Source organism: Neophocaena asiaeorientalis, unplaced genomic scaffold, assembly GCF_003031525.2.
Source record: "Neophocaena asiaeorientalis asiaeorientalis breed wild unplaced genomic scaffold, Neophocaena_asiaeorientalis_V1.1 scaffold69, whole genome shotgun sequence".
Lineage (NCBI taxonomy): Eukaryota > Metazoa > Chordata > Mammalia > Artiodactyla > Phocoenidae > Neophocaena > Neophocaena asiaeorientalis.
The window spans coordinates 933,300-959,664 of NW_020174373.1; the positions used below are offsets into that span (position 1 = coordinate 933,300).

The 26,365-nt window shown below is 46.5% G+C and overlaps 1 protein-coding gene across 1 annotated transcript in view; it reads right to left on the bottom strand.

The window, feature by feature from the left end:
• Positions 1 to 9,253: 9,253 nt before the first annotated feature.
• PRKX (protein kinase cAMP-dependent X-linked catalytic subunit) overlaps positions 9,254 to 26,365 on the bottom strand; it is a 125,618-nt gene continuing 108,506 nt past the window's right edge. The window contains exon 9 of the mRNA XM_024756295.1: positions 9,254 to 9,272. The gene's annotated coding sequence lies outside the window, so the exon portion shown is untranslated. The remainder of the gene's footprint in view (positions 9,273 to 26,365) is intronic.

Below are 26,365 nucleotides of genomic sequence, written 5' to 3' on the forward strand. Positions count from 1 at the left end.
AGAATGGGGACAGCTTTCAGGGACGTTGTCATCTTTATGCCAGCAGCTTCACTCAAGGCGCACTCCGTCCATCTTAGATGCAGCGCTGGTGGCGTATCTTCACGAGAAGCGGCACCTCCAGCGTGAGTGTCCAGTTGTCCCTCCCAAACTCCATCCTCTCCACTCTTTCCAGTCTCCCCATCTGGCCCCTTCGTAACTCATGTCTTCACCGCAGACATCTCCTGCCTCTCCCACCACAGCTGTCCACCCACTCCTCTCTGCGTGAGGCATTTTCCTGACATTCTCTTCTGCCCTTTCTTCTCCTTTGCTTCCACCAACGTGACATAAAAATGCCAGATGTCAGGTGGGGCTGGGCATTTTTCAAAGGAAAAAAGAACTGGCAGGCGTCCTCAGACATTCCTGAGACCTCCCTCCTCCTTCCCTGAAGCTACTGTCCCCATCTTTCCCCTTCCTGTCCCCACCGAATGTTCTCGAACATGGACCACACTCATTTCTCTCCCGTTACATTGACTGCTCAGCCCAAGCCACCACTGCTGTGATGCTGCCCCGGGAAATACGGCACGACCTCCTTTCCAACCCAAGAACCCATTTTCAAGAACCCATCTTCTTGGAGCTGTTCACTGCTGTTTCTCCCCAGAAACCATTCCTCTCTGATCTCCACAACACCATATCCTCTTCTGCTCTCCGTACCTCTCTCACGGCGCTTCATCAGTCATCATTTTGGATAATTTCCTCTCCTCCATATTCCCCTACGGGTAAGAGCTCAAACCTCACCAGTATCATTTTTTCTTTTTCACGGTGATGGGGTTTCCTGTGCTTCAGAATACAGTTTAAATGGACTTTTCAAGTTAATTTTTATTGGAGTAGAGTTGATTTACAATGTTGTGTTAGTTTCAGGGGTACAGCAAAGCGAATCAGTTATACATACACATATATTCATTCTTTTTCAGATTCTTTTCCCGTATAGGTCATTACAGAGTACTGAGTAGAGTTCCCTGTGCTCTACAGTAGGCTCTCATTAGTTATCTGTTTTATATGTAGTAGTGTGTGTATGTCAGTTATTTGCAAATGAAGCAACTGATAAGGGATTAATCTCCAAAATATATAAAGAGCTCATGCAGCTCAATATCAAAAAAACAAACCACCCAATCCAAAAACGGGCAGAAGACCTAAAAAGACACAATGGAAAGAAGAAGAGAACGTAAAAAAAGAAGCTATGTAATATATATGTGTATAAGTGAATTATTTTACTGTACACCGGAAACTAGTACAACATTGTAAAACAAATATATCCCGCTAAACATTTTTTAAAAATTAAACAAAAACATAGATTTCCACTTGACCGTGGCTAACAAGTCCGTGAATGAGAAAAGGACACATCTGGGGAGCAATGGACAAGCAGAAAAAAGGATAATTTCATTTTGTATATCCATTAGCGGGTTGGGACCATTTAACTGTCCTCCCAGCCAACTCTTGTAGAAGCTGGAGTGGGAGGCTGCGGCTTGCTTGCAGCTGATCTAAGCGGCACTATCTCTACTGGGTGGAAATTACACTGGCTCCTCTGTGGTTTGTGAAAACAGGATGTGAGAGCATTTGGTAAGTCTTGGGACGCAGCTTCAGGGAGCTCTGGGGCCTCCAGCATCTACTCTGCATGCTGTCTATGGATGACAATTCACGCATTTCAATCTATTTCATTGATGTCTACCGATGCCTGGGTGTCCGGTTGGCAGTCATGGGTGAAGCAGCATCAAATGACAAGTCACGGGACTTCCCTGGTGGCGCAGTGGTTGACAGTCCGTCTGCCGATGCGGGGGACACGGGTTCGAGACCTGGTCTGGGAGGATCCCACATGCCGCGGAGCAACTAAGCCCGTGCGCCACAACTACTGAGCCTGCGCTCTAGAGCCCGCAAGCCACAACTACTGAGCCCACGTGTCACAACTACTGAAGCCCGCGTGCCTAGAGCCCGTGCTCTGCAACAAGAGAAGCCACCGCAATGAGAGGCCCGCGCACTGCAACCAAGAGTAGCCCCCGCTCGCCGCAACTAGAGAAAGCCTGCGCGCAGCAACAAAGACCCAATGCAGCCAAACATAAATAAATAAAGTTAAACCTTAAAAAAAAAACAACAAAACAGTGCTCGCTTCGGCAGCACATACACTAAAAAAAAAAACAAAAAACAACAAAACAAAACATGGGTGCTTCCATTCTTCCCAGACTGACCCCTCCGTGCAAGATCGCCTCACACCCTAAGATGCTACCGGGAGATCTCCCTTCAGCTTTGTCTCATTCTCTTTACTTCTTATTCTTTTTAAAAGCCCTTGGGAGGGGAGTTCCCTGGTGGCCCAGAGGTTAGGATTCTGGGCTTTCACTGCCGAGGCTCAGGTTCCAACCGTGCTCAGGAAACCAAGATCCTGCAAGCTGAGCAATGCAGACAAAAAAATTTTTTTAAATAAATAAAAACCCTTGGGAGAGACTGAAACTTAAGCAGGAAGTTAAGTTTCCCACTTAACCGTTCCTACTTTGCACACTGGGAATAGCTCATTTCTGTGTCCAGAGCAAAGAAACAAAAGGAGCCAGTGGTTGTGTATGTGTGCGTGTGCGTGTAAATGTATGTGGCGTGTGCATGAGTGCATGGAGAGACGCTGGTGCACGGGGGAGACCACAGTACACAGCTATGCGTGAGGACTAACATGTAAACTGCAGCTCTGCCGTTGGTTCTGGAGTACATTAATTAAGCCTTTTCAAAACGTTCCCTCTTCCTCTATAAAATGGAGATAAGACCTGTCACCAGTATTTGTTGTGAGATTTAAAAATAAAGCGTCAAGTCCTGGAAGAGACACATGGATTGCTGCTGGGGGAGTCTGGTGTGGCAGAGGTGTGGGGAAGAAGGACTCTGAGTTCTCCAGATATCAGGGCTCCCTCTTGCAAGTGGATGGCAGACAGTGAGATCCGAACCCAATTTGGGAAGGTCGTTCTGTACAGGATGCCGCCACGATGACTGCCGGGAGTCCTCCTGCAAACGCAACGGCGGTCAATACAAATATCACAATATCCCTGTAACGTAAGTCCCCCATGAATTTCTTCAACACAGCTAAATCCAGGTGGAGACAGAGACCACTCTCTTAACATATGGGTTCATGAGAGGTTAACAAGCCAAAAAGAGGAAGAAAGGGAAAGAAAACCCGAATTTGGAAACTGGACATTATAACTTCTACCATCCTTTGCCATGGTCCCAGCTTGTGGAAAATTTTAAACCTTGTGACAGGGCTTCCCTGGTGGCGCAGTGGTTGAGAGTCCGCCTGCCGACGCAGGGGACGCGGGTTCGTGCCCCGGTCCGGGAAGATCCCACATGCCGCGGAGCGGCTGGGCCCGTGAGCCATGGCCGCTGAGCCTGCGCGTCCGGAGCCTGTGCTCTGCAGCGGGAGAGGCCACAGCGGTGAGAGGCCCGCCTACCGCAAAATAAATAAATAAATAAATAAAAATAAATTAAAAATTGTGATAAATAAGTCAACATGTGAGGTAACTATACAGTGTTCTTTACTTAGGGAATTGTTGAACTAATAATACAACTGAGAAGACGCTCCTCCAAGAAGCCTTTCAAAAGGCATCTAGAAGATCATAAAAGTCCAGCAAAACTCCAATGATTGCCCCAGACAGAAAGAAGAGAAAGAATGGAAGAGAAGGAGAAAGAATATTTGGACAACTAACAGTTGAAAATCTCCCCCGAACTGAAGAAACACAGAAAAGGTTAGATCCAACCAACCCAAGAGGGTCTAACCATCCTTAAATCCCATACGGCTCATCTAATCAATTCCTAACCAGGAGGCTATCAAGCGAATATAACCAGAGCAATGTTGCTAGAAAGATAAGAGTCATGAAAGGAAGGACGCTTTGTCACCTTACGCTCTCAGATGTTCAGAATCTAGGGGAGGGCTCTGTTCCGTCGTGTGGCCCTGACACGGGATGTTGAGAGCCCAGAGTGTGCCATGTAAACAGTGACCATCGCTATCAAGAAAATCCAAGTTGTGCTCTAAAGAGTGTGACCCAAACAACTCCAGAGAGAGACAGGAAGCACATTCTAGGGACAGGGAAGTCCACCTTCGTCTGGACTGCTCTTTAGGACGGAGCTGAATTTATAACAAAGTCTACAAAACGTGAACTTCACAACAAACCCAACCGTAGTCCAACCCCAGAGTAGAATGTCTCACCAGCTGTATCATCACATCAGATGGGCTGCCTTGGAAATAAGTGATTCTGGAAATTTTCACACAGAGCCGGACAACCCTTGCTCTGACCCTTGGAAACTGACCATGGGATGCTTGGACCATGAGTTGGTATCCATTTGGAGGAAACTCTGAGTGACCGGCTAAGGGGAGCTGGGCTGTTTTCTATGTGATGCAGAACCTTGGCCCAGCTCACGCACTCAGATTTACAACTCATTTTTAAATATTTCCTTTTAACAAATTATAGACTATGCAATATTTCAAGAAGCAAATGCAAACACATTGAGGTAGGCAAGGAAAAAAAAAACCTCTTGGAAAGATAAATCCCAAACCCAGCATTTTATGTATGAGTAATTCACTTCAAACAGTACCAGTCAAGTGGGAAACTAGGGATATTCTGAGATCATCTGAGGATAGAGCATGCTTGGCTTTTACGAGGTTGGGTTGTTTTGAAAGAAAGAAGAGGGTTTTGTTTAAAACATCCGGATAATTACAGCTGATCAGAATTTACTATGTGTGATTTTGTTAACAGATAACGAAATGTTTACTTTCTCCATGTGTGTTTTTAAGCAGACTTTAGTTTCTAGAAACCTCAGATCTAGAAGGGAAGATAGCTGTGGGGTTTATTCACCTGTGAATTAAAAACCTGTTGCCTTAGCAACCTGAACTACCCCCGTGGCAGATGTGTTCTGTTCCTTAAGTGGTACTTCACATGGTTTGATTTTGCTGTCAGTCAACTTGTTTGGGGTTTTAAAGAGGTCATCTCAGTTCCAGAAGGTTGAAGAGAAACAGTCTTGGTGTTCTCTGTATGTACAACCGGGATGAATGTATCAAGCTTGCCGATGCGCTTTTGCAGCAAACGTAAGTTCTATGGTGCTTCTACGATGAGATTATACTCACCAAAGAGTTAGGAAACCCAAGGTGAAAACGACCCAAGCTTGTAAACGTCATCCCTTTCTCCTGGCTTCAAGACAGCAACTCCTTTGCTATATGATCCAGTAATCCCACTCCTGGGCATATATCCAGGGAAAAGTCTAATTTGAAAAGATACATGCACCCCAATATTCATAGCAGCACTATTTACAAGAGCCAGGACGTGGAAGCAACCTAAATGTCCATCGACAGAGGAATGGATAAAGAAGATGTGGTCTATATATACAGTGTTTGAAATTACATTAAGAAAAAGCCTCTGAAATGAACACCAGGTTAAACGCTGGACTCCAAGGAAAGGCGTCCAGTCACCCCGCCCTCATCTTTCCTGTGTTCATATCCACGGGGCATCTCAGATCTGAGTCTGTGACCAAGGTTTATCACTTTACAATAGAATTCTAACACCTCTGAAAAGTCGTCGACCCAGGCCCCCTAAAAACATGCATTCAGAGATGAAATAAAACAGAGGTAGAGCACGTGGAACTCCAAGTGGGTGAGGACCCAGAGACACCAAGTTGAAGATTAAAAAAGAAGGGAGAGAAGAGCACACTGCATGTGCAGAAGGACGGATAAGGCAGTTACCCCGCACAGCCAGCCACCCCGTAGAGAAAAGAGGGACCCCGTGGTCCTGGTGGGGTAACTCACACCCCCACCCTGAAGGCAGTCCGCCTTGCCTGAGCAGTTCAGCTACAAGAAGCTATGACACCGACTAGGATAAATAACGGAGTTGGTCCGAAGGTCAGGGAGCTCTGAAGAGGTGACTGCAAGACAGAACACCCAGGGCACCCACCTCTGGAAGAGAAAACACCCTCCCCTGCATCCGGGAGACGAAGGCTCTGGTGCCGGCGTCGACCTGTGGCAGCAGAAGCAAGGCTCCAGGAGGAGGAAAATGGCAAGCGGGATGCAAAGGGAGTCCGTGTCGGGCTCTGGCAGAGGTAGACTGACATCTTGAGACTCTGCCCTGAAAGTCCGCGGCGGGTCCGGAGAGATGCTGGGTCACCTTTGTTTGCCGGCACTTGGACGGGTTGCTTTTCCGTCTGTCATCCTGAGTTGCTCTGTGCCTGTGTGTGTGTGTGTCTGTGTGTGTGTGTGTGTGTGTGTGATGGACAGAGCTTCTTGACTGATTGTGTGTCCGAACTCCTGTCTCTTCCCTTGTGAGCCTTGGTCAGTGTTCTGAAACAGGGATGTCTTCAGAATCACTGTCCACGGAGCCCTGGCTTCGGTAGGACAGACAGACACCCGAGGGCTACAGGTGGTTCTGGACCTCGTCGACAAGAAGCTCACGGTGGTCCCTACATATGCCCCCAAATTAACGGGGTCCTTCATGTCCCTCCAAGCTCGCTCCACAATCCTGTATCGCAAAAGCCTCCAGCGACTTTCTTCTCCTCCCTGTGCCCTTCAGCCCAAAGTTAGAAACTGTGTCCTGGAGAAATGTCCTCAGACCTCCTGTGTCGTGTGTTGAGTCCACGCTCTGTAACTGGTCCTGCGTTAAATCTCATCCTCTGGGACACCTGGGTGGGACACCTCCACCAGCCTCTGACAGGTGCCTGCCTAAATCCTTTCCTTCCTCAGGGACCTGTGGCTTACAACTCAATTCGGTGTTCACTTCTGTCCGTTTTAATCCCAGCCTCACACGCCACCATCGTGCAAAAAGGTGCGTGGGTCAGTGAAATTCAGGAAGAAAGGAAAGCCTGACTGATAAAATGGGCCAAATGTTCCCTGTTGCTTCCACCTTTTTCATTTGGCCAAAGTTTCCTAATTGAACACCATTGCCGTTCCTCAAATAGGAAGCGTCACTTTCCTTGACCTCCACGCACATTAGGAGGCTTGCATCCAAAGTACAGAGACACCTCCGGGGTGTTTCTTGCCGAAAAGCACAGCTCAGCCTGACGACCCGTGGTCGCTGTGACCTTAAGAGGTTTCCTTAATGGGCTTTCCAGGTTTTCGCAGCTCATTTTCTGACCCTTCACCACCCCCAAAGGTGAAGGTCGGTCATCAAAGAATGAATGTCATAAAGCAGATGTCGTGAAGCAGGCATCTGTAGTGGTAACAGACCGGGTGCTTTATGCTTTTCACGGCGTGGGAACCTCGCTCTACGAAGACCCCAGTAGGGATGTGGCAAGTGTACGTTCTCGAGTCAGCTGGAAGGCTGCTCATTTTCTCACACTCTGGGCTCAGTACGTACCCCTTGAAGGAGGGGGCGGTGCTCTGGGGAGAAAAGGAGGGTCTCTCTCCTTTCACTCCCCAGAGAAGTTCACCTGAAATGTGCACACACACAGATTTCTCACCTTCCCAGGGTCGACTTGTAGTCTTCAGCTCCCAGTCTGACCACGGGGCATAATAAACTGACAATTACATAATCCCGTTCTGGGTTAAACTATAGGAGCATTTGGTTGCCTCAAATAATTAGTCTTCACCAGCAGCTTCACATCTAGAGCAAATCAGCTAGAGATGCAGAGCGGGTTTAAAATTGAAATCACCACGGAATAAGATGTTGTGAAAGTGGACGATGCTTGGCAACAGCCAGATGTCTCTGTGAGATGCACCAGGTACTTAATCTTAAGAGAATTAGTAGCAGGTGAGCATCAGGCTCAGAGAGGACAAAAGTAAAAACAATAAACCTGAAACTACAGGCAACTTGGAATAAGGATAAGGATCCCAGTGGTGACTCCAAGATGCTCAGGAATCTAGACTTCTTTGATCTTTCTGCTCTAACACTCCAACATGTTGACTTCCATCTTCAAGCTTGCCACGTGGCTCAAGATGGATGCTGAAGCTCCAGCCATTGTGTCTACATCCCTGGAAGCAGAAATGAGGGAGCAGTGTGGAATCAAAGGGTCTACCTTCTGGGACTTCCTTGGCTGCCCAGTGGTTAAGACTCTGCACTTCCACGGCAGGGGGCCAGGGTTCGATCCCTGGTCAGGGAACTAAGATGCTGTGTGCCGTGCAGCCCTGCCAAAAATTAAAAACAAACCGAACCAAACAAAACAACGCCCAAAGGGCCTACCTCCCAACTCAATATTCTCAGCAGCCTTCCTAAATGTCCCACAATGCTCCTACCTAAAATCCTATGAACTCAGTCACATGGCCACACCTAGTTGAATGAGAGGCTAGCAGACGTAATTTGTACACTAATCTGGGGACATTATCACCCTCTTCAAAAGGCAAAAAACCTTGAGCTCAACTGAGAATGGGCTTCAGTTATCAACCAGCGGTTTCTGCTCAGAATGTCACAAAATAACTCACGTCAGGGCAGGTTAGAGATGGGGCCAACTGAGATTTATGAGCCCCAAATGCCAGCTTCTGGAAGACCAACATGCTCCCCTCCACTCGTAGCCCCAAACAAGCCAAGCGCTCGCTCTGCACTTTGGGGTCCTGGCCACTTCTCCCTTCTCATGACACAGTACACCCCTGCGACCCGTGTCCGCTGGAGGTTAGACTCTGAAATGGGTGGGCAGGGTGGTGCTTCCCTGGAAGCTCCAGGGGAGAGTCTGTCCTCCTGTCTCCTCCAGCTCTTAGGGGCCACCTCCGTGGCTTGGTTCAGGCTCATGGCCCCTTTGTCCATCTTCAAAACCAGGAGCACACACTCTCCCGATCTCTCTCTGTCTCTGTCTCTCTGTCTCTCAATCTCTCCCCCCATCTCCTTCTCTAACTCCACCCTCCTGCTTGCCTCTTACTAGGACCCTTGTCAAGACATACAGGGACCACCTGAGTACCCCAGGGTCAGTTCCCCATCTCAAGACCCTTAATCACTCCCGCAATGTCCCTTTTGCCACATAAGCTAACATACTCATGAGTTCCGAGCATTCGAGAACGGACATCTGGGGAGATGGGGGCTTGATTCAGCCAACCACACCCACTTTAGGATTCTGAATAAAATAACAGAAGTAGAACAGCTGTTTCCAAGAGATACCAGCTGTTCTGGTGACTGTTACCTGAGTGTTTCAGCGGATGGATTTTAAAGCATCGTGATATTTCACAGCATTAGGCTTGCCCTCCGTTTGACACCATCACATGTGGGAACACATTCACGGGACAGTGTTTCAACGTGCTGCGTGTTCAAAGAATTCACCGCCGTCACACGTTCGCATCAAGATTTAGGATACCGTGTGAACACACGCTGCAAAAATCAAAATCGTTATTTACCCTCCACAAGGGCACGTGTTTGACGATTGAGTTGCATTTCACTTCAAAGAGAAAGTCAAGCGGAGAAGATTTGTTTTTGACATAAATGGGTGCTGAGTACAGCAGAAGTTGAGAAAGCTTGTGCGTACGGAAAGTATCAGGCTGACTCTTAGATTGTGGTTAAAATTCACGGTAATGAACCCAGCAACGAGTTATTTCACTCATGATATAGATCATTACGTTAATACAGATCGAATTGGCAAGATAACTATGCAGGGAGCGCCCTCGCCCCTTTTCCAGGTGAGGACACAGTGAGAAGACGCCGTCCAGGAACCAGGAACTGCGTCCTCACCAGACACAGAACCTGCCTCACCGGGATCTTGGATGTTCAGCTTCCAGAACTGTGAGAAAGAAATGTCTGCTGTTTATGAGACCCCCAGTCTGTGATATTCTGTGACGGCAGCCTGAACAGACTAAGACGGGGGCCTTGCGGAGGGTGGACAAGGCAGGATGCAGGATGCAAGGCGGCTGATCTGGGGAGTCCACGTGAGCTCAAACTGAGGGCACTTCGTAGAGAGGAAACTTTTGTGAACTTCACAGCCTACCCTGGGAACTCTGACGCCTGGTCTCAGCAAATACCTGACATCCGCTCAGTCTAAAAAGACTTTTCTCAGGGAACCTCCTACACTGCTGGTGGGAATGTCAACTAGTGCAGCCACTATGGAGAACAGGATGGAGGTTCCTTCAAACACGAAAAATAGGGCTTCCCTGGTGGCGCAGTGGTTGAGAGTCCACCTGCCGATGCAGGGGACACGGGTTCGTGCCCCGGTCCGGGAAGATCCCACATGCCGCGGAGCGGCTGGGCCCGTGAGCCATGGCCGCTGAGCCTGCGCGTCCGGAGCCTGTGCTCCGCAACGGGAGAGGCCACAGCAGTGAGAGGCACGCGTACCGCAAAAAAACCCAAAAACAAACAAAAAAACGAAAAATAGAGCTCCCATACGATCCAGCAATCCCACTCCTGGGCATATACCCTGAGAAAACCGTAACTCAAGACACATGCGCCCCAATGTTCACTGCAGCACTATTTACAATAGCCAGGACACAGAAGCAACCTAAGTGTCCATCGACAGAATATGACTCAGCCATGGAAAAGAATGACATAATGCCATTTGCAGCAACATAGATGGACCTAGAGATTATCGTACCAACTGAAATAAGTCAGACAAAGACAAATATCATATGATATCACTCATACGTGGAATCTGATTTTTTTAAAATGCTATAAATGAACTTATTTACAAAACAGAAACAGACTCACAGATTTTGAAAACAAACTTATGGTTACCAAAGGGGGAAGCGGGGGGCAGGGATAAATTAGGAGCTTGGGATTAACATACACACACTACTATATATAAAATAGGTAAACAGCGAGGACCTACTGTATAGCACAGGGAACCCTACTCAGTACTCAATACTCTGTAATAACCCATATGGGAAAACAATCTGAAAAGGAATGAATATATGTATAACCGAATCACTTTGCTGTACACCTGAAACTAAAACAACATTGTAAACCAACTATACTCCAATAAAATTTTAAAAAATGAAATGACTTTAGTATGGATTTTGACCAAATCTCGCTTTCTTACATGAACAAGATAACGGCATTGAAACGCAGAATGATGAGAGAGAAAGACAGACAGCGGGCATTGGCTCTTCCTAATATTTAAAGACACGTCCCTAAGCTCTTGAGAGACAGGGGAACCCGTGAAGTCACCAGCGTCCTGGGATGGGCACCGTTTTCATCTCCAACTCACGCCTAAGGGAACAGAAGCCCAGAGAAATTGGGGAACGAGGCCAAGTTTCCACAAGCAGTAAGTGGAGACATCCTTAGAAGAACGGGGTCTATAATATGGCAAAGACAGTGGGACAATTATTATTAACAATCCCACAGACTGCGGGGAACAGCGATTTTTCTGTTCCTTAATAGCAACTTTCATTGTCCAGCGTTTAAATTATCAGTGGAATTTCCATCGGACTGTGTGTATCTTTGATGAACATGGCCTGTGGGTATGAAGAGCCACATCTGAGCAGCAAATAAAGTAAGATGTGTTTATTGCAACCGATGTTATGAAGTTCTCGGAAGGAAAATACTGTAAGACTGGGGCTAGAGAAAAACAAACTGAGCACAGTCCTTCTGATTTAAGAGTATCCCGTTTTTGCGGTAACATAGCAATGCTCTTACACACTCTGGATGGCTCTCTCCGCCTCTCTCGTATTTAATGAGATTGGACGAGGCATCTTAAACCGCTCATCTGCAATCTACACACGGGTGGCTTTTAAAGAATTGGGCGAAACTGTGCCGTCGTGTCGCGGTAAGGTCTGTGCACCTCAGCCAACACAAGCACGCGTCAGGTGTGAGAAGAAGCAGGCAGGTGCAAACACCTTTACCCTTCCGAGAACGTGTAACATGCAAATGCAGACACGGCGATTCCTCGAAAGGCCTGTAAAATGCCATTTAACATAAACACACTGAGAATATGTTTTAAAGGTAGCAAAACGCAGCACAGATGGAAGAAAGAACCCAGAGAACGTGAGGAACAGAGAAAGCCAGTCTGGGTGGATCACAGAAAAGAGGAACTTACGATATTTGTATTCAACAGCAAGAGTTTGGAAACGGTCTGAAACCCTGGGACCACTGCCTAAAATTTTCCACTTTCCTCAGCCAGACTAGAAACTGCATTAAAAAAAAAAAAAAAAAAAAAAAACCGTGAAGGTTTTTGCACCAAGAAAAATACATCCATCCGTTGTAGCATCTCATGAACTAAGGCAGAATGGAAAAACCAGAACCAAGCCGTGCTCCTAAGGTGATGCCCAAAAGCAAAGGAAACGGGCCAGGGGTTGGAGGTGGGAGTTCAGATTTCCGAGGAGTGTCAAATTCTGGCCCTCGTCTGAGCTGCAATGAGGTGACTGACTACCTCTGAATCTCCCACAGGTTGGGCCTCTCCAACTCAACAGCACCAAATCCCTGAAAGACGTTATTTCAAGCACGGCTTTACAGCCAAGTAAGTTGAGAAGCCAAAAAGCAGTATCATTTCTGGGGCACTGAGACGGTGCCTAGATAAGTTGCTAGAGCTGCCGTAATAAAGTAGCACAGAAAAGGAGGCTTAAATAACATCAACATTTATTTCTCCCCGCCCTGGAGGCTGGAGTCTGAGATCCAGGTGTGGGCAGGGCTGGTCCCTCCCGAGGCCTCTCTCCTGGGCGTGTAGACGGCCGTCTCCTCCCTGTGTCCTCACGGAGTCGCCCCTCTCTGCGCGTCTGTGTCCTGAACTCCTCTTCTTGTAAGGACACCAGTCCTGTGGGATCGGGACCCACCCCAATGACCTCATTTTACCTTCCTCACGTCTTTAAAGACCCTGTTTCCAAATACAGCCCCCTTCCAAGGTCCTGGGGGTGAGAACTTCAACATGTGGATCTTGATGGGGCACCATTAGCCCATAACAGTGTCCCGACAAAGTGCTTGGTGCCGCCAACAGTCTGTATGTCACTGGATTTTGTTCAGCATCTTTTTATGGAGCACGGGGATGCAGGCACCATCCACGGGCTTCAGACAACACGGCAGGAAAGAGGGGACAGTTCAGGTCAGCAAGCTCAGGTCATGAAGAACTTTCCATGCGACGCCTGACCGTTGTGATTTATCCTCTAGATCAGAGGCCGACCCACTATAGTGCATGGGCCGAATCTGGGCCACCATCTGTTTCTCGTAAAAAAGTTTTATTGGCACAGAGGTACGCCGGTTCCTTGACATATTTTCTATGGCTGCTTTTGCAATAAAGTGGCAGAGTCGAGGAGCTGCCATGGAAGCCAGATACCCTGCAAAGCCTGAGATACAATTACTCCCCGACCAGTTCCAAAAAAAAAAAAATTAAAATATGCCGATCCCTGCTCTGAATGACGTGGAGCGATGGAAAGGATTTTACTGAAGAGAATGATACATGCACGTTTACAGTTTTACAATCATTCAAGGAGTCCTGTAGGGATTTGGACCAGAGGGAATTGACAGATGCAGTAGGATCCCAAGGGAGACGGGGCATGGGGATGAAAGATGCGGATACGTGTGTCTCTCAGGGACACATGGGGAAGCAGCGCCTGGTCCCGACAGCCTGAAATGTGCATCAAGACACAGGTGGTAAGCCTGTCTTCTGAGAGAGAAAATGGTGGGATGAGGCATGTTTGGAAATGTTTACAGGGCTCAGCCTACGAGTTAAGAGGTAAGAACGGCATGTGAAGGGAGATTCTGGTGCCACCTACATACCTGGCAGGGTGGGACAGCACCGCTCAGTAGGTGACTGTCTCCGCGGGGACCTGAGCCCAGGTGTAGCCTTGGAGAACGTGGTCTTAGAGGCTGAGCCAGGCTTGCGGACTGCGGGGCTGGTGCCCGCCAGGGGGCCTCAAAGCAAAGCTGCTTTGCATTGGCCACTGTTAACAGGAGTGGCTGATGTGTTTCCAATGTTTATTGGGGTTTAAAATGCAGAACTCCCTACCCTGCGCCAGCCGTCCAAGCATGAATGATTTGATGAGTGCAGATGATCGATGTAGAGGGTGTAGACCTCGGTGTGAACTGTCTTCTCTTGGAAGATGAGGTTGGTTGAGACCGATCTGCTCCTTCCGAGTCACCCAGCTGTGTATCAGGGTCCTGGCTCACCAGAAGGAAGTGACTTTTAAAGCCGAGTGACAGAAATCCACTGGACGAATAAAAATACCTCTCAAATCCCAGGGGAAAGACTCCTGAAGTGGCATCAGCTGCCCTCTCGTGGACACAGTTTGAACAAAAAAGATCCCGTGGGCCTGTGACACAAAATACTTTTTCAATTGTGGACGGGTTGTTTCCGGAATAAAGAGAGAAGAGAAATGTGCAAATGTTTCTTGTTAATTTATACAGTTGTTTAATCATCCACAAAACCACACAGCAATGTCAGCACATATTCTGTATACAGACGGCTGGTAGGGTTGCAGTTCAAATGACCATAAAGTAAACTATTTCTTCCCTTTTGCAAAGATTAGGCAGTGATAAGTTTTTTGTTTTTTTTTTTTAATGTTCAAATTGGCCACGTTTAAATCTGTTGGGTGTGCTTATCTTTGGAGAGTTTTGCAAGATCCACTAGCGTCAGCATGTAACATAATCCACCGGCAACCACAGAATCACGCCTGGTATTTCTACACAGTTTTACAATGTCGGCGCAAAGGCCCCTGAGGGCAACAGGTAGGAGGGGCAGCGTTTTCCGTACCTTCTTCTGCTTGGTTACAGCACTTTCTTTTTTTATTCCTGGTTCCACACGCACTTTTCAGAATGGAACAAGTATGTGGCAATACTTCACTGCTGGATCCATGAAGCCAGGCGGATCTGAGCCCACTTAGAGAGCCAGGGACTTTCCACAGTGCAGGGAGGAGCTGCTCAGAAGCATGGCGAGTAAGTGAAAGATGTCCCTGCTGTGTGTCATCCTTTCTGGTCCCGGTGGGTGACAGGGAAGAGACAAAAGGCAGCATATTCTAAAGGGTCCTCGCTGTGTTCATCAGGTCCCACAGTCCTTGACAGGGACAACTGTACCCCAGAGGACACCTGGCAATATCTGGAGACATTATGGTTGCCATAACTTGGGGGTAGGGGTGCAACTGGCATCTGGTGGGTGGAGACCAGGGATGCTGCTTAACACCGTTCAATTACAGAAGACACCCCACCCCAGAATGGTACAGACCCAAATGTCAGGGCTGCTGATGCCAAGAAACCCCATGTTAGCATGGGAGATTCTATCTGTCTACCCATTCATCTATACATCCATCCATCCGTCCATCCATCCATCCGTCCGTCCATCCATCCGTCCGATGTCCATCCATCCATCCGTCCATCCATCCATCCATCCGTCCATCCATCCATCCATATGTCCATCCATCCATCCATCCGTCCGTCCATCCATCCATCCATCCGTCCGTCCATCCATCCATCCATCCATCCATCCATCCATCCATCCACCCATCCATCTACCCATCCATCCATCCAAGCTTATCTGCCTATCATCTATCTATCTATCCACCCATCTATCTGAACTCAGACTAATACACATGGTATTGAGGGCGGAAAGCCGATGTCTCTATTCATGAAAACAAGAATAGTGGGACAGTAGGCAAGACTGGGGAGTGTGGGCAAGCAGAGTGGAGCCCAGAGAGCAGCCCCATGGAGTTCTGGAAGGGCCCCCCACCTACTGGAGCATAGAAACCCTGGTCCCAAGTTCCCCAGTCCATAAGTGTTGGATTCAGACCGATCAACTTCCCTTTATCACCTAATAAATACGCCATTAGGCCACCACAATTTGAGTCAAGGATTCTCAGAACAGGATAAAGAACAGCTACCTGCTACACTGAGGATCTTTGTAGACTTTCCCGGGACTGAGCACTTTCCAGGGATGTGGAGACTTTAGTTTTAAAACCATGAACTTCTCAGGTAGGCTGGGACGACCTGGTCACCCTAATTCCTGGGGTGGGGGAATAATCAAATAAGTAAAGAGCTGTGAGAAGCAAAATATGTCTAAGTCGTAACTTGCTCAGGGAAACACCACTGCCCGGAGTAGGGGACAGGCAGGGGCTTGAAAAAAGGAGGGCTGTCAAGGAACACCAGATGTAAAAAGATGGATCAGGCCATGTGTATTTCGCAAATATGATTCTATTATCATTTCCCGCCAGAGTTAAACGTTTCCTTTAAATAGACCCACCTATTCTCCAGGGTGGCTTCAGAGGACTTCACTGGAAAGCAACTGAATTTATCAAACAGAAAATATGAACAAAACTTAATTCTACAGTATTTTAGGAAACAAGGGATCATTATCTGACGTTTCAAATTTAAATCCCAATAGATATTAGGCCGTCCAAAGATAAGAATAAAGAGAATGTGCTTAAAATCCCAAACTCAGGTATACTCACGGGCTTCCTGTCTTGCGTTTGTCACCCTTCTGACTATAGGACACAATTAGCCTGCGACTGAAACCGTATTTCCAAGATCTGTGGAGATCTGCCATCTCTGCACAGAGCGCAGCCCAAGAACTTCAACCTAATTCTTTCCACTGAGCCAACAAAATAAAGTATCTGCAAAGCACGATGGGCACTGGCGAGTGGCGAAGGTATACAAGATGTGAATGGCCTTCACGGGGGAGTCAGCTCCGGGAAGAGGAAAAGCTCACACACATTCTACAGATAAATGGGTTCACTCTGCACTGAATCCATGAATTAAATTCTCAGATAATCCCAGGGCCTCCTTTCCCGAGAAGTTGAAAACCACCATCATCGCAATTACCATTATCCCAACAAGGAATGGAGTACGTTTAGATGATCCAGGTTTTGTGCAGGCTTGAAGCTTACAGAATTTGGGGGGTATCGACGGAAGAAATGCACAGCCTAAAAGCTGTGAGTTATGTTTTATTCGGGGACCTGACTGAGGACTACAGCCCAGGAGACAGACTCTCAGAGCTCTGAGAGTAGGCTCCAAAGAGCTCAGGGAAGAGCCTGGGTATATAGGAGTTTTTGCTGAAAAAAGCCCCCCAAAAACACGTGCAGTTGGACATCATAGTTACTGCTAATCACAAAAAACCAGACATCTCAGGTTAATGAGTTCTGCACTTCTCTATGCATGGGAAGACGCGAGAGTCTGGGCTCACTGAAATCATTCCTTGGATGTGCACCTTATCTATCTAGGGCCAGGACACCGTTTTCCTCCATCCGAGAGCGCACCACTGGGGCCAGCTGCAGTGTGATGGCTTGATGGCAGGAAACATTCACTGTATCAGAATGGCAGGTGGTATTCTTTGTCCACAGTGGTCATTTGAAAAAACAATTCAAACATATCCTCTATTTGGAAACTGAAAATAGAGTCGTCATAGGATCCAGCAATCCCACTCCTGGGCACATATCCAGATGAAACTCTAATTCAGAAAGATCTACGCACCCCCATGTTCATGGCAGCACTGTTTACAGTAGCCAGGACGTGGAAGCAACCTAAGTGTCCATCCACAAGTGGATGGTTAAAGAAGATGTGGTACGTAAATACAATGGAATCTTACTCAGCCGTAAAAAAGAATGAAATCATGCCATTGGCAGCAACATGGATGGACGTGGAGGGCATGGTGCTCCAACAAGTCAAAGACAAATACTGTACGATCTCACTTATACATGGAATCTAAAAACTACAACAAACTCGTGAATATAATGAAACAGAGGCAGACTCACACATATAGAGAACAAACGAGTGGTTCCCAGCGGGGAGAGGGGAGGGGGGAGGGGAGTAAGAGGTACAAACTATGATGTAGAAAACAAATAAGCTACAGGGATCTGTTGTACAGCACAGGGAACACAGCCAATAGTTTGTAATAATTGTAAGGAGAAAGCAACCTTCAAAAAGTATGTAAAATTTAATAAAAATGATTAAAATAAAAAGTGAAGTATTCAAGCGCATTTAGCACACTCCCAGTATTGTTCCCTCACCACCTCTTCCTGGTTCCAGAACGTTCTCATCCCCCCAAAGGAGACCCCGTCCCCGGGAGCCGTCACTCCCCGTTCCCCTGCCCCCAGCCCCTGGCACCACAAACCCACTTCCTGTGTCTGTGGATTGGTCTGTTCTGGACGTTCCCTGTCAATGGAATCGCACACTGTGTGTCCTTCTGGGTCTGGCTTCTCTCACTGAGCATCGTGGATTTGAAGCTCACCCACACATGGGAACATAGATCCGAGCGTCATTCTTTCTTTTTAAGGGGCTTCGTAGGGAAAGGGGCGCTGGCTGCTCTGAGTCTTCCAGGGGAGTGTCTCTGGATCCCTCTGTGGACCTATCATCCCCACATGGCTTGACTTAACGTGGATGGTGAAAAGACTCTCATCTCCACTTTGGAACCGTGGATTCACGTCTCCACCCACTCATGACAATTAACAGAAAGGAGGAAGCCCTCGTCAGATCATAGAACACTCTGCTCCTTTCCCCTAAATATATCTGGAGGTTTGAATTGGTTTCAGCACATCGTTACATGTTTCCCTTACACACACCCATCTGTTATCTGCATATCTTCCCTTAACCTGCCACATAATAAATTATATGACTCTTGAAAACTTAGGAAACAGAGGGAAGCACATGTGTGAAGCCTGATTTTGCATTACGTATTGCTGGGAAGGGAGATGTTGGAAACCAACAGAACCAACAGACTTGCAGTCTTCCGAGGTTAAGGGAAGAGTGGGAAAATACATGCAATATCTTCCCCCGGTGATGATCTGATTCCCAGAGGGTTTATAAGAACATACAGAGAGAAGCTCAGAAACGTGAGGAATTTCTCTAAGGATGTCAAGGCAGGTGTCTGGAGTTGTGATAATACTAAGATTCTGTGTCTACACAGAAAAGCATGGAGGAAAATGCAATGTTTTCACTCTCTTTTCTCTCGGATTTCGTTATCCTACTTTGGAGGAAATTAACACGTTTTAGGGAAAAAAAATATGTCCAAAAATAGGGGCCACGAATGGCTATCTGTGCCTTCAGTGCTGCCCTGAAGATGAGTGGCAATGCTTTTAGGGTGAGGATGGTGGAGGATGTTATGGAAACAACTGCCGAGGACAAAGCAGCTGAGGCAGGTTTCCGGATTGTCAAAGCTACGGTAAAAACTCATCTACCCTCTGTTTTATTGTTGTTTGCCATGTACTGGAAAGGAGATGTTTTAGATAGATAGATAGATAATAGATATAGATGGATAGGTAATCGATGAATAGATAGATGGTAGAGATGATAGATTGATAGATGGGTAGGTAGATAGATGATAGGTAGGTAGATAGATAGATGATAGATATAGACAGATGACAGAGAGATAGATAGGTGATAGATAGATGGTAGATAGATAGATGATAGATATAGATAGATAATAGATGATAGATATAGATGATAGATATAGACAGACGATAGATATAGATAGAAGATAGAAAAACAGGTGATAGATGACAGATAGATATAGATAGAGATAGAGAGGTGATAGATGATGACATAGATGGTAGAGATGATAGACTGATAGATACATAGATTGATAAATACATACAGATAGGTGACAGATGAATAGGTAGATACATACATACATAGATATATAGACGACAGAGATGATAGATAAATAGATAGACAGAGAGATATTTACATGTATAGCTAACACTTTATCCGCTGTGGCAATGGCAGAGGTATCAGCCTGCTTATTTTTTCTCTCAGTATAGAACCTGGCGGTAACATGAGCACATTGCTACGGCGATAACTTCCATGTGTTAATAACACACCGCAAGGCACCTGCACAAGACAAGCACACACTGCGTCTTCCTTCCTGAGTTTAAGAGAATTGCTTTTTTTTTTTTTGACCTTTACTTCATTGTGGTAAGAACACAACTTGAGACTCACCCTCTTTAACACATTTTTAAGTATACGATTCGTCAGTATTGACCATAGCCATGACGTTGTATAGCAGATCTGTAGAACCCAGTCATCTTCCTAATTTTCCCCAAAGTCAGCGGTTTGGAAACCTAATTAATAGGTCACCAAAATATATATACAATGGAATACCACTCAGCCATAAAAAAAGAATGAGATTATGCCATTTGCAGCAACATGGATGGACCTAGAGGTGATCAAACTAAGTGAAAAGTCAGACAAAGACAAATATCCTTTGATACCGCTTATATGTGGAATTAAAAAAAATGATACATATGAACTTATTTACAAAACAGAAACAGACTCACAGACATAGAAAACAAACTTATGGTACCAAAGTGGAAAGCGGGGGAGGGGGGGGGTGGGGGGACAAATTAGGAGTTTGGGATTAACAGACACACACTACTATGTGTAAAACAGATAATCGATAAGGACCTACTGTGAAGCACAGGGAACTATAGTCAATATCTTGTAATAAACTATGATGGAAAGAATCCGAAAAAGAATATATATACATAACTGAATCACTTTGCCATGCACCAGAAACTACCACAGCATTATAAACCAACTATGCTTCAATTAAAAAAAATAATTTAGAAAAAGGTCGCCAAAGACCATATTCTTCAAGGTGGCATCCACCGTGCTCTTTTTGTGTCCGTGAATAACCTAACAGAAACGCAAATGATATCCACCCGACTGTATTAATTCTGCATTCGTCATAACTACATTCTTCACCTACATTTGTCGGGGAGAAAACAGTGTTTTATGACCTCAAGGGTTCATCAAGGAGTGGTCTCCAAAGAGGGGTGATTGTTTTCACCAGCGGACACTCAGCAATGTCTGCAGACATTTTTGGCTGTCGCGCTGGGGGGAGGGGTGCTCCTGGCACCTGGCGGGTGGAGACCAGGGAAGCTGCTCTGCACCCCACAGGGCACAGCACGCCTCACAACAAGGAGTTTCCTGGCCCAGAATGTCCACGGCACTGAGACTGAGAAACCGTGACCTGAAGAATATATTTAGAAATAACTGGAGCGTGACATTTATGCAAAGGACGTTAACAGAATGGCCAGGTTTAAGACTTCCTTTATTTTTTGAAGTGAATGTTATTCTCAGAAAGGCATCTCAGATTTCTCTGCAAACGTACCTCAATTCTGGAGAGTTAAAAGCAGAAGTTAAGTACTCAAAGGAAATGAAAACAGGATCTTGAAGAGATAGCTGCACCCCGATGTACATGGCGGCCTTATTTACGCAAAGTAGCCAGGATATGGAAACCACCTAAGTGTCCATCTTGAATGAATGGATAAAGAAGATGTGGTCTGTATACAATGGAATAACACTTGAGCCATTAGCAAGAAGGACATTCTGCCATTGGTGACACCACGGATGGACCTCGAAGTCATTATGCTAAGTAAGATAAGTTAGGGAGAGAAAGACAAATACTATCTGATCTCACTTACGTATGGAATCTCAAAAAGAGCTGACCTTGTAAACATACACAGTACAACGGCGGTTATGAAGAGCTGGGAGGGTGGGTGAACTGGGGAGACGGTTAAGAGAATAAATGTCTGACCAGGAGATCAATAACTCCCGGAGACCTAATGCAAAACGTAGTGATTACAGACAATACGGTGTTATAAACATCAAACTTGCTAAGAGACTAGATCTTAGTATTTCCATCACGAAAAAGAAATAATCATTACATGATGTGATAAAGTCACTAACTGTGCCTACAAAGGCGGAACGTGCTATACATGTGTCAGGTCAACATGTTACACACCTGAAATTTACACAATGTTACGTGTCAAATATATTAGAACAGACACATCTGATGGTGCAGGGAGGGTCCCTCGGACCCACGCAGGTCCCCATCATTTCCAGAAGGAAGCTGGGTTTCTCACCCAGACCCCGTCTGTCCCCGCAGGCCACAGCCCCACCATTGATTGCAGCCCTCAGAACGGCTGCCTCTGACCCGCCCCATCTTCTCGTCCCCTCCCTTCCTGGCCTCAGGTCAATGCTCCAAAAGCCAGTTCATCAGAGGATCGATTCCTAGAAACGATCTGTTTTACTGACTTACCAAAAACATGTTCCTAGGGCAGCCCTCACCCCCGGGAAGCAGAGCTGCAGGCTGGGCTGGGTACTCATTCACCTGTCTGTCTGTCTTTCCTGGGGCAGAAGGACAGTCTGCCCCAGCTCACTCCTTGGTAGCAGCTGAGAGCTGGGACACAGATAATCAGACATCCCTTAGAGAGCTTTTAGGAAAATAAAATAAAACCGGTCAAGAAACAGCTACTGGGCTTCTTTATCTTAAATCATCCGATGTGATAGGAATTGCCATGCACTTCATGAACAGTAAAAATGGTCGAACATTCACCAAAATCTCTGAGCGCTGTTAAAATCATCTATCTATCTATCTAATTATGCATCTATCTACCTATCTACTTGTTTCTATTATCTAGGTAACTAGACAGCTTGCTACCTAGCTAATATCTGTCACCAATCTGCTATATATCTATCTACCTAGCTACAATTTATCTAACCTAGCTACTCTCTTTCATATGATATATTATGATCTATCTATTCTATTTATCCTTATTTATTTATTCTTAACTTATATATACTTATAGATAGGTAGATGGATAGATAGATAATTTATAAAACGTATAAGTACTTAAAATGCAACATTTTTGGGGGGTGAAATGTGTGGCTTGGTAATTGCCGAAACGGCTCTCGGAGGACTTAGTGATGCATCTGATTCCCTTTTGATTCACTCCTGCACCCAGCCCTGCTGGGGGCATGCCTGGGACGCCTCCCCCACTCGCTCTGCCCACCTCAGCCTCCCACCCCTGCACCCTGGCCAGCCTGGCTTTGCAGAGCCCCTGCTCCCTCCCTGTCCCCCCAACACCTCTGGCTCCATCCCTTATCCTGTCCACTCTGGTTGGTGGTCGTCTGTCCATCCCTCCCAAGCCCCTGGAAAGCACCCCAGAGGCACACGGGTTTTCCTCAACTTGTTTTCCCCATACCGGGCCCGACGTTGTCAACCATGACCACGCCGTAAACGTCCAAGTAACTGCTGTCACTGCTTAGTTCTTTCTACAACTGCCACTGAAGGAGTCATAAACAACGGCGCTAATTTTTAACTCCTATGATCCAATCCACGATACACAGGGAGTATACTTCCAGTTCCAGAAAACGGCTTTTAGGCAGCCCACTCCTAAAAGTCCCTTGAGCATAACTGCAATAAAATGTAAGTCCTGCAGTGTTTTTTCAGCCAGACCTTCCCCCACCATGAATCCAGCGCATCTGGCTCTATTTCAGGGAGAAGGAATTTAAGTGCGCTTCGTTAGAAGGCTTCACGGCACACATGTGCATGTATCAGGGTGCTTTGGGGGACTTTTCTGATATTTGCTAGTGGAGGGGGGGGATAATTTGTGTCCCTGATTCCGCAGGTCTCCCCCATTGACATATGTGTAAAGAACTGGATGTAAATTTCATTTTCATATCTCTGTGTTTCCTTATTTTGTTCAATTCCTACTTTCTCACTGGAAGAAACATGATCCAATTTTCCTGAAAAATCATCACGAGATTTAAATCCTATATATCTTTTAAGTATCTCCTCACGTCCGGGGGAAAAAAAAAAACTCTGATAATTATCATTGAGATTATTTACATATTTTTGAATGTTTTAATGAGGTTACACAGGATTGGTAGGAAAAATCAATGCCTCTTGTAACAGGGAATCATATGCAGATTTTTGGGAAAAAAAAGCATGTACATTTCGTGCAATGCCAGGGAGTCCAAATCTGACTTTCTCCTAAAATAAAAGAGACTCCAGAAATTCTTTTCTCCAAGTTTAGAAACCATTCTAAAACTTCATGAGCTTGCTGTTTTGATCATAATTTAAATTTCTTCCAGATTTGTACCCTTAGGAAAAAAAATATGGCTTCATGCTTTTAGTGGAGAAAGATCAAAATAGTATATTAAATGCTCTCAGAAGACTTTCTGTACAGAGAAAAAATATTCAGTGAGTTAATATAAAATAAATTAGAAACAGATTGATTCTCCCCGAGATTACACAAGCATTTCAGTGTTAAGAAGACGAAGGATAAAAATGAGAAGATCAATGAAAAAATATCAATTAACCAAGAGGAACATTTAAAAAGCTTTAATTACGGTTCAGACACCCAACTCCCAACGAAAGCCAAAACGTCGCGTCTTTGTTCTTTACACAAGGTGGAACCTTAACCAGGTACATTTTCAGTGCTTGGGTGGAAAGCCTAATGCAGGGGAAATTGGCTGGGTCACCACCTTGGATCAGGCAGCAAAGTCATTTTACAAAATCCAAGTCAAGTAATAAACAAAATCTTGCCTAAAACAAATACTTTCTTTCCCCTCTGTCCAACTCCCCCTATTCTAAGGGAATTCCCTTCAGAAACCCAAGCTGACCTTGGTCCAGCTTTGCAACTGAGCCACTTTGGAGGGGTATGCCCACCCATGAATGTACAACAACTAAAACGAGCTTCTACCTGCCCAAAATCTCCCCTTGACCCTCATGGCACTTCCAACCCCATGAGATCCAAGGGTGGCTTCTCCTCCATCTTAGAATTAATTATAAACAGAAGGCATGAGAGCTCCCAGGCTTCCATGAAACTAGCTGCTTGTTCGTTAAGATCCTTATGAGATCACCGGGTAACAACCAACCCCAATACTTTGTCACCAAAGATGACCCACCATTTTACTTGCTCACGTTTCTATGGGTTGGCCGTTTAGACTGGGCTCAACTGGGTTGCCTTTCTCTTGGTCTTGTCTAGGGTGTGTCACATGGCCATAGTCACCCGGCAGTTTTAACCAACGATGGATGACCCAAGCTGGAGCCCCTTGTCTAGGCTGACGGATGGAACCACCCAATAGGCGTATGTGTGCATCTACTCTAGACCATCCATTCCCATCCAGACCATCCAGAGGATGGCAGCTCCAAAACTGACCCCAGTCCGACCAACACAAGGACGTCCCGGGGGAGCCCAGACCCAGCTACTGATTCACAGCATTACAAGCAAGTCCAGGATTTGTTATATTGAGCAAACCGGTGCTCAGGGAATTTAAGTAACTGGCGCACACTCACCAAGACCAGAAGCGGTATTAGTTTCTCAGAGCTGCTGTGAGAAATGACCCCAAACTCTGTGAGTTCAAGCAACACGGAGTTATTATGCTGCAACCGTAGAGATCAGAGGTCCGGGACAGATGTCGCGGAGCTAAAATCAAGGTGCGGGGAGGGTTGCATTCCTTCTGGGGGATCCAGGGATCAATCTGTTCCCTTGTCTTTTCCAGCTCCTGGAGGCGGCTGCCTGCTTGCTTTGGGGCCCCTTCCTCTGTCCTCAAAGGCAGCAGCGGGGGGTTGAGCCCTTCTCACCTAGACTCACTCTGGTCTCCTGTCTCGCTCTTCCCCTTTTAGGAAGTGGTCCCGCCGAGCCCACCGGCGTGATCCATGATCATCTTCCTATTTTAAGGGCCAGTGAATGAACAACCGTCATCCCACCAGCAGCCTCTATTGGGCCACATCATCAGATATATTCAGAGGTTCTAGGGGACAAAAGGAGGAAGACACGTTCGGTGGGGAAAACCATCACCGCACCCACCACAAAAGCAAAGGAACGGAACAAACCACCAGACTGCGAGCTGTGTTATTGATTGGCTGGCAGGCAGGGCAGGGGCAGGGATGTGGGTTAGAGCTGGGAGAACCAAGGGTGCCCATCTCTCCCCAGCTCCCTGTTCCATGACGTCACGTGGGTATCCTGGAGTTGGCCATGGTGCAGGGAAACTGGCATGAGCTCTCAACCCCAGTTCCCCAGTACCGGCTGAGAACAGCTCCTAGGATATATCCGCACATGACTGGGTGTGATACAGAACAGGAGAGCAGTGTAGTGTTCCAGGGAAAGGTTTTATCAGGAAGGTGAGACTTGCTAAAGAAACCCAAGGGAGGCTCCCAGCCATGCACTGGGAGGCTTGGTGGAAGAAGACAGGAGTGGAAGGAGGGGAAGGGGTGGAGACAGGTGGAGGGGTTTGTCCAGACAGGAGATGAAAACACTGTACATTTGGAAACACGGTTCATAGTTTACAGAAGTGGCTGGTAAACGGGGAGCAGAGGGGGAACAGGCATAGTCGCCCTCTTTAGGAGTCTGGGACGAATGAGCTGGAAGTACGCATTCTCGTCACGGTGACCTGAACGCATGTATTTTAAGAACTCATTGATACTACACTGTAGATCAAGTGTCCTGCAAAAAGGAGGCAGGAAAACCCAAAGGTAGTCGATTACGTCTTGTGGTTTTTCCATTAAGATGTGACAGCTCGTCGCGCCAACTCCATTCAATTCACGACGGTCCTGAACACGAAGGCAGCGCGGTTCCCCGTGAAGAATTCGATTTTGTTCAAGGTACAGAACATGCACACAGAGTCTGGTCTAGGTTTCAGTCCACTTTTTCCTGACCCTGAGATTCACGATGCCACAAAAAAAGGAGAAAAATCCCACAACTAAATCTAACACAAAAGCCAGAGAGCTCTTGAAAGAGAAAGGAGTATTGTGTGTTTTGTCAGTACAGAGGGTG